The sequence below is a fragment of the Pinus tabuliformis genome, chromosome 4_1 (genome assembly GCF_031772625.1).
Source record: "Pinus tabuliformis cultivar Carrire ecotype Pingquan chromosome 4_1, CPIR1, whole genome shotgun sequence".
Classification (NCBI taxonomy): Eukaryota; Viridiplantae; Streptophyta; class Pinopsida; order Pinales; family Pinaceae; genus Pinus; species Pinus tabuliformis.
Window position 1 is genome coordinate 344,374,916 of NC_142303.1, and position 6,215 is coordinate 344,381,130.

The 6,215-nt window shown below is 38.7% G+C and overlaps 1 pseudogene; it reads left to right on the top strand.

Moving 5' to 3' along the window:
* Nucleotides 1-3,384: 3,384 nt before the first annotated feature.
* LOC149175683 (thiamine-repressible mitochondrial transport protein THI74-like) lies at nucleotides 3,385-4,052 on the top strand (annotated as a pseudogene).
* Nucleotides 4,053-6,215: the final 2,163 nt, after the last annotated feature.

Consider the following 6,215-nt stretch of genomic DNA (forward strand, 5'->3'; position numbering starts at 1 on the left):
TCTTATTATGAATTCCAGTGCTGATGTTAATACAACATATAAGCAGGCAGATACCTTGAAGAAAAGGGCCTTTGCATTCAGTTTTGAGCAGCTACAGGGCAGATAAAGAAACAACTCAAGAATAAAGGCTCAAGTCAATGGGATTTAGATGATAGGCTGTGTTTTGTGATTACACAGCAGTTTCGTAGCGCGCTACGAAACTGCTGAAGCTGCATAATTAACGTTCAGTCAACCAAATTTTGAAGGACTTTCCAATCAGCATTAAAAAGTTTTTTCCAGCACACATGTACATGGGAAAGGCTTACAACACACGAAGGACGTGGCACTCCAATGAATTGATTGACTAATTCAAGAAGATCAACATGGTTAATTACTTCCAAATATCTTTGAGGAAACCAAAAGCATAAAAACAGGGGCAGTTTCCTATTTCTCAGCAGCAGTGAAGAGATAAGACAGAAAGGGCCAGCAAAAGAGCTTTAAACATCCATCAAGGCTAAAGCTGAAGGAAACCACCATTCAGAGAATGAATCTTGATTGTAATAAATGCTATGTTCAGCATGAAGTAGAATTAGAATCCTAATTGTTTTAGGTTTCTAGAGCTGTCAATTAGTAGTAAGTTGCTTTTAATAGTTAGTTTAATATGTCAATAGGTGTCATGATAAGGAGAATTCGAGTTCCCCTCATGCTTGAGGAGGAATCTCAGTTAGGTAGAAGAGATCTATATATATAGAAGAAAGAGCAACGTAATAAGGGTTGGAAAATTTATAGAAAAAAGCTCTGCTATTTGGCCTATGTAAAGACTCTGTTTTCTTGGTAATACAGTACTGGCTTATGCTTCTCAAGAATCATATAGAGTTCAATATATGAGATTCTTTTTTGTCTTTTCATGTATCTACAGTATATGAGTATTTGATTACTTAGAAATCACTTGCAGTGTTCTAATTTCCTTCATATACTCGTTGACTTTCTTCTTTGTGTTTGGTGTGCTATACCTATATTGAGATCTGAATGCCTTGACTTTTATGCAAAGCCAATCCTACTGTTAATGCTAGATCACATATGACTCCATAAGCCCAATGGATACTTGTTAATTTTGTTTCCACCATTTTCATTTCTATTTGTTTCACAAAGAGTTAGCCATCTTGATCATAATCAAAGACCTTTAATCCCTTGAGAGAGCCCTCTCAGGCTAAGGAGGCTAAGCCTTAGCTAAAAGATTGGTTTGAAACAGTTACTTGAAGTCTTCCTGGTCTGTAGCCTTCCAGGGCTTGATTTTGAGATAACATTTTGGTGCGTCTGTCGGGAGTCTGAAGATTATTCATTCCCGAAATCAAGAGACTGAACTTCTGAAGGTAGCAGGAGCTCAGAAGAATTTTCAAGGTTGCAAATCTACCTTGGCGACTCCATTGTTGAAGAATTCAAAATTCATAGATTCATGGTGATTCCACTGGAGTTATGAAGGACCCAGATGCTACCATTCTTATTTCAAGGTATGCATGCATAAATTTTTCAGGAATTCATGGTTTCCCAAATGATTTTCCCAAAGATGCATATTTTCTAAGGAATGGTCCAAAATTCAATGGAGAAGATTTGAGTTTAACTTTGAAGCACATATCAGATTTCTGTGATTTTACCAAGCTTCTTAGAGTTAAACATGAGGATGTTTGCATTATGTTGTTCTATGATTCATTTCAAGGGAAATGTAAACGATGGATTGAAAGCTTTCCTGCCAAATCCATTAAGTCATTTGAATACTTTTGGTTGATGTTTTTGGAGGAATGGATAGATAGATCAGAGGTGGTGGCAAACTCTCCTTCAATTCAAGGTTTCAAACAATGGAAAAATGATCATATTAATGAAGAAACAGATGAAAATTTTTCTTTGTCCTTGTCTTCGTATCTAAAATCATTTGAGTGCAAGGCAGAAGATAAGATGAAATTTTTGGATGAAGTTGCTAAGGACATTGAGAAAGACATTGAAGGTCTACAAGGTCAAATTCAACCATATAGTCTTCATGGTTATGATCATGCTTTTCAAAAGATTTCTATGGTAGAACACAAGGAGAGGGTGTTGCTTCCTTTCTCTTTTGTGATTGAGGAAGAATACACTGTTATTAAAGATCAGTTGGTACAACCAGAAAGTTACGAGAACCATCAAGCTGATCATGTATTCTAGGATCCTATAGCTAAATACATGGAAGAGTTTTACTCTACAGTGTTTCAACTTTTCTATGAAGATCAGAGGCAATTTCAGTGGCAGTGGCCATCACAATATCATAGTGGCTCTGAACTCCGATGCAGTGGAAAAACTCAAATATCAGATAAGACAAATGATTGGCTACATTGGAAATTTCACATTGATTGAGCTGAAAGAAGCTTGAATTGATAGGGTAGGTAGGTAGGAAAATGCAAATAAGCTCAAGGTTAACTGAGCATTTTTCAGTAGATGTAGATTTCTTTCTCCTCTAGTGATCATCAAGCTTAAGCGCGAGGTGAAGGCCCAAGAAGCTTGAAGGGGATGCTTGTCAAGAAAATCTATGTTTGTTATAAAGAGGACAAAGCACTGGACCTGCATGTTCTTAGTGTACCACAGGGGCACACTATCCCAAGTGGAGCCACCTGTTATCACCTAAGAAACAATTTCTAAATTGTTCACATCATTTTGATTGTAAAGGTTTAGTGTTAGTCCGAGTTTAGTTTTCTTTCAAGATTGGGCTTTTGGGCTTATATTTCTCAAGATATGGACAAAATTGGTATTGCTGGGTCAAATGGCACCCCTTACAGATGACAGTTGGCAAATAAAATTAATCACCGCCAAGTAGAGAGTGCAATAGATTGCATGGATTGGACTGAGAAAATAACAGGAGTAATAGCTTCACTTCTGCGTTCTCAAATGCCAAAGCAGAAGCTTCCTTGTAGTCCAATGAGCAGTGGACATCAACGCATAGCCAGTGAGAGCAGCTCATTAGGCAACCCTTCTGATTTTGATCACATAATACCTAAAGACAATGCATTACAAAATTGTAATCTTGTAGGACATCATGACCAATCGGGCAGTGGTTTGCAGGGTTTCAGAACACATGGCAAGCGGGAGAGCCCCTTGAGATTTTTAGAAAGGTTCCTGGAAATAATGTTTGTGCAGATTGTGGTTCCCCTGAACCAGACCGGGCCTCACTGAACCTTGGTGTGTTACTTTGCATCAAATGTTCAGGGGTTCACCGTAACCTTGGTGTACATATATCAAAGTTCAGGTCTTTAACCCTTGATGTTAAGGTTTGGGAGCCTTCTATTATCAACTCGTTCCAATATCTTGGTAGTACTTATGCCAACTCAGTATGGGAGGAGCTTCTAGAATCTGAGAGGAATTTGAGAGAAGATGGTACCTATGGCAAAGTATTTTTCTAATGCAGCCTTGGAAAGAACAAGTGTGGCAAGCACAACCATCTTATCTTCAACTTCGGCACTATTCACACTCTTCTTTGGAGCACTGTTTGGCCAGGATTCCCTCAATATCGCAAAAGTCGTTGTAGTATGTGTGAGTATGGCTAGAGTAGCCATGACCACTCTTGGAAAGACATGGGTTGCTGATGATGCCGTTCAAAGTAATTCTTTGAATGGTGAACACTCAATTGTGGGAGATATATTTGGACTTCTTTCAGCAGTTTGTTATGGCTTATTCACTGTAATATTAAAAAAAAGCTCACGAGTGCTGAAGGCGAGAAGGCTGATGTGCAAAACATTTTTGGCTATATTAGGTTATTCACTTTACTAGCTCTTTGGTGGCCAGTATGGCCTTTAGCTGCTATTGGCATTGAGCCGAAGTTTTTTATTCCAACCTCTGCTAAAGTGGATGAAGTGTTGATTGCAAATGGCTTCATACGAAGTGTTCTTGCGGACTAATTCTTGGCACTATCTGTGGTGTAGACAACACCTCTAGTTGCGACATTGGGAATGTCTCTCACTATTCCTCTTGCCATGATAGCTGACATGGTATTTGCAGTATTTGTGATTGCAAACCTTTCAGATCAATGTTCGAAGCAGCTGGGTTTCTGATATGGCAATGCAATTCGAGGATTCTTGTTCAATCACGCTTAAAGAATAAATATATCATGTACCTATTACCAAACCAGATGATAGAGATAGCCTTTCAACAAAGGAGAAGTTCATCCAGGCAAAGTATGGTTGAAAACGATCCTCGGGCATCATTAGTTGCTTGTCAAATATGGGATGTTGTCCTTGAAAATAACTAGCAGTTAGCATATCGTCTTATTGTGAATTCCAGTGCTGATGTTAATACAACATATAAGCAGGCAAATACCTTGAAGAAAAGGGCCTTTGCATTCAGTTTTGAGCAGCTACAGGGCAGATAAAGAAACAACTCAAGAATAAAGGGTCAAGTCAGTCGGATTTACATGATAGGCTGTGTTTTGTGATTACACAGCAGTTTCGTAGCGCGCTACAAAACTGTTGGTAAATACACATAATACACAACAGTTTTGTACTGCGCTACGAAACTGCTAAAGCTGCATAATTAACGTTCAGTCAACCAAATTTTGAAGGACTTTCCAATCAGCATTAAAAAGTTTTTTCCAGCACACATGTACATGGGAAAGGCTTACGACACACGAAGGACGTGGCACTCCAATGAATTGATTGACTAATTCAAGAAGATCAAGATGGTTAATTACTTCCGAATATCTTTGAGGAAACCAAAAGCATAAAAATAGGGGCAATTTCCTATTTCTCAGCGGTAGTGAAGAGATAAGACAGTAAGGACCAGCAAAGATCTTTAAACATCCATCAAGGCTAAAGTTGAAGGAAACCACTTGTCAGAGAATGAATCTTGATTGTAATAAATGCTATGTTCAGCGTGAAGTAGAATTAGAATCCTAATTGTTTTAGGTTTCTAGAGCTCTCAAATAGTAGTAATTTGCTTTTAATAGTTAGTTTAATATGTCAATAGGTGTCATGATAAGGAGAATTCGAGTTCCCCTCATGCTTGAGGAGGAATCTCAGTTAGGTAGAAGAGCTCTATATATATAGAAGAAAGAGCAATGTAATAAGGGTTGGAAAATTTATAGAAGAAAGCTCTGCTATTTGGCCTATGTAAAGACGCTGTTTTTCTGGTAATACAGTATTGGCTTATGCTTCTCAAGAGTCATATAGAGTTCAATATATGAGATTCTTTGTTGTCTTTTCATGTATCTACAGTATTATGAGTATTTGATTACTTAGAAATCACTTGCAGTGTTCTAATTTCCTTCATATACTTGTTGACTGTCTTCTTTGTGTCTGGTGTGCTATACCTATATTGAGATCTAAATGCCTTGACTTTTATGCAAAGCCAATCCTACTGTTAATGCTAGATCACATATGACTCCATAAGCCCAACGGATACTTGTTAATTTTGTTTCCACCATTTTCATTTATATTTTTTTCACAAAGATTTAGCCATATTGATCATAATCAAAGACCTTTAATCCCTTGAGAGAGCCCTCTCAGGCTAAGGAGGCTAAGCCCTAGCTAAAAGATTGCTTTGAAATAGTTACTTGAAGTCTTCCTGGTCTACAGCCTTATAGGGCTTGATTTTGAGATAACAGCTACCACAGCTACAATGTGCTCGTTCTACTCCTAAACCTTATTCCATGCTTCTAGTGTTGTTGTCTTTTCAATGAACATCTAGTCATTGTTGACTTTCTTCTCACTGATCAAGCTTAGTACGTCCTTCTCCCTGGCCCTAATTTCTGTAATCACACTTGCTTGAAGTGTGTGAAGGAATTTTCTGGGGAGCACGACCAAGTTGAGGCCAACATTACTCAAAGAGCTGACAGTGCCTTTGTTAGCATCTGCCTACGCGCTCATAGGTCCATCAGGCAACGCAACTACCCAGAGATCCAAGGATTGAACCAACTTTGCTGCTTGGGTGGTCCCCGATGCCAAACTAGTTGATGCCACGGTGCTCTACCCTATACCGACTTGGAGTTGAGTTTTTTGGATCTGTAGCTCATGCAAAGACATCTGTATGGAGACCAGTGCTTGCTTCTGCTGCTGGCCAAACTGCTGCAGTAGTTATGCTATCATATCCCTTACCTTATCTCCAATATCATCCAAGTCACCCTCCATCAAGGTGATTGGATCTAGCAATGACTTGGAGGCTTTGGTCTTCTTTCGCTGCCCCTCCTTTTCCTATTCCCTATGTCGCTTTACGCGGAAAGG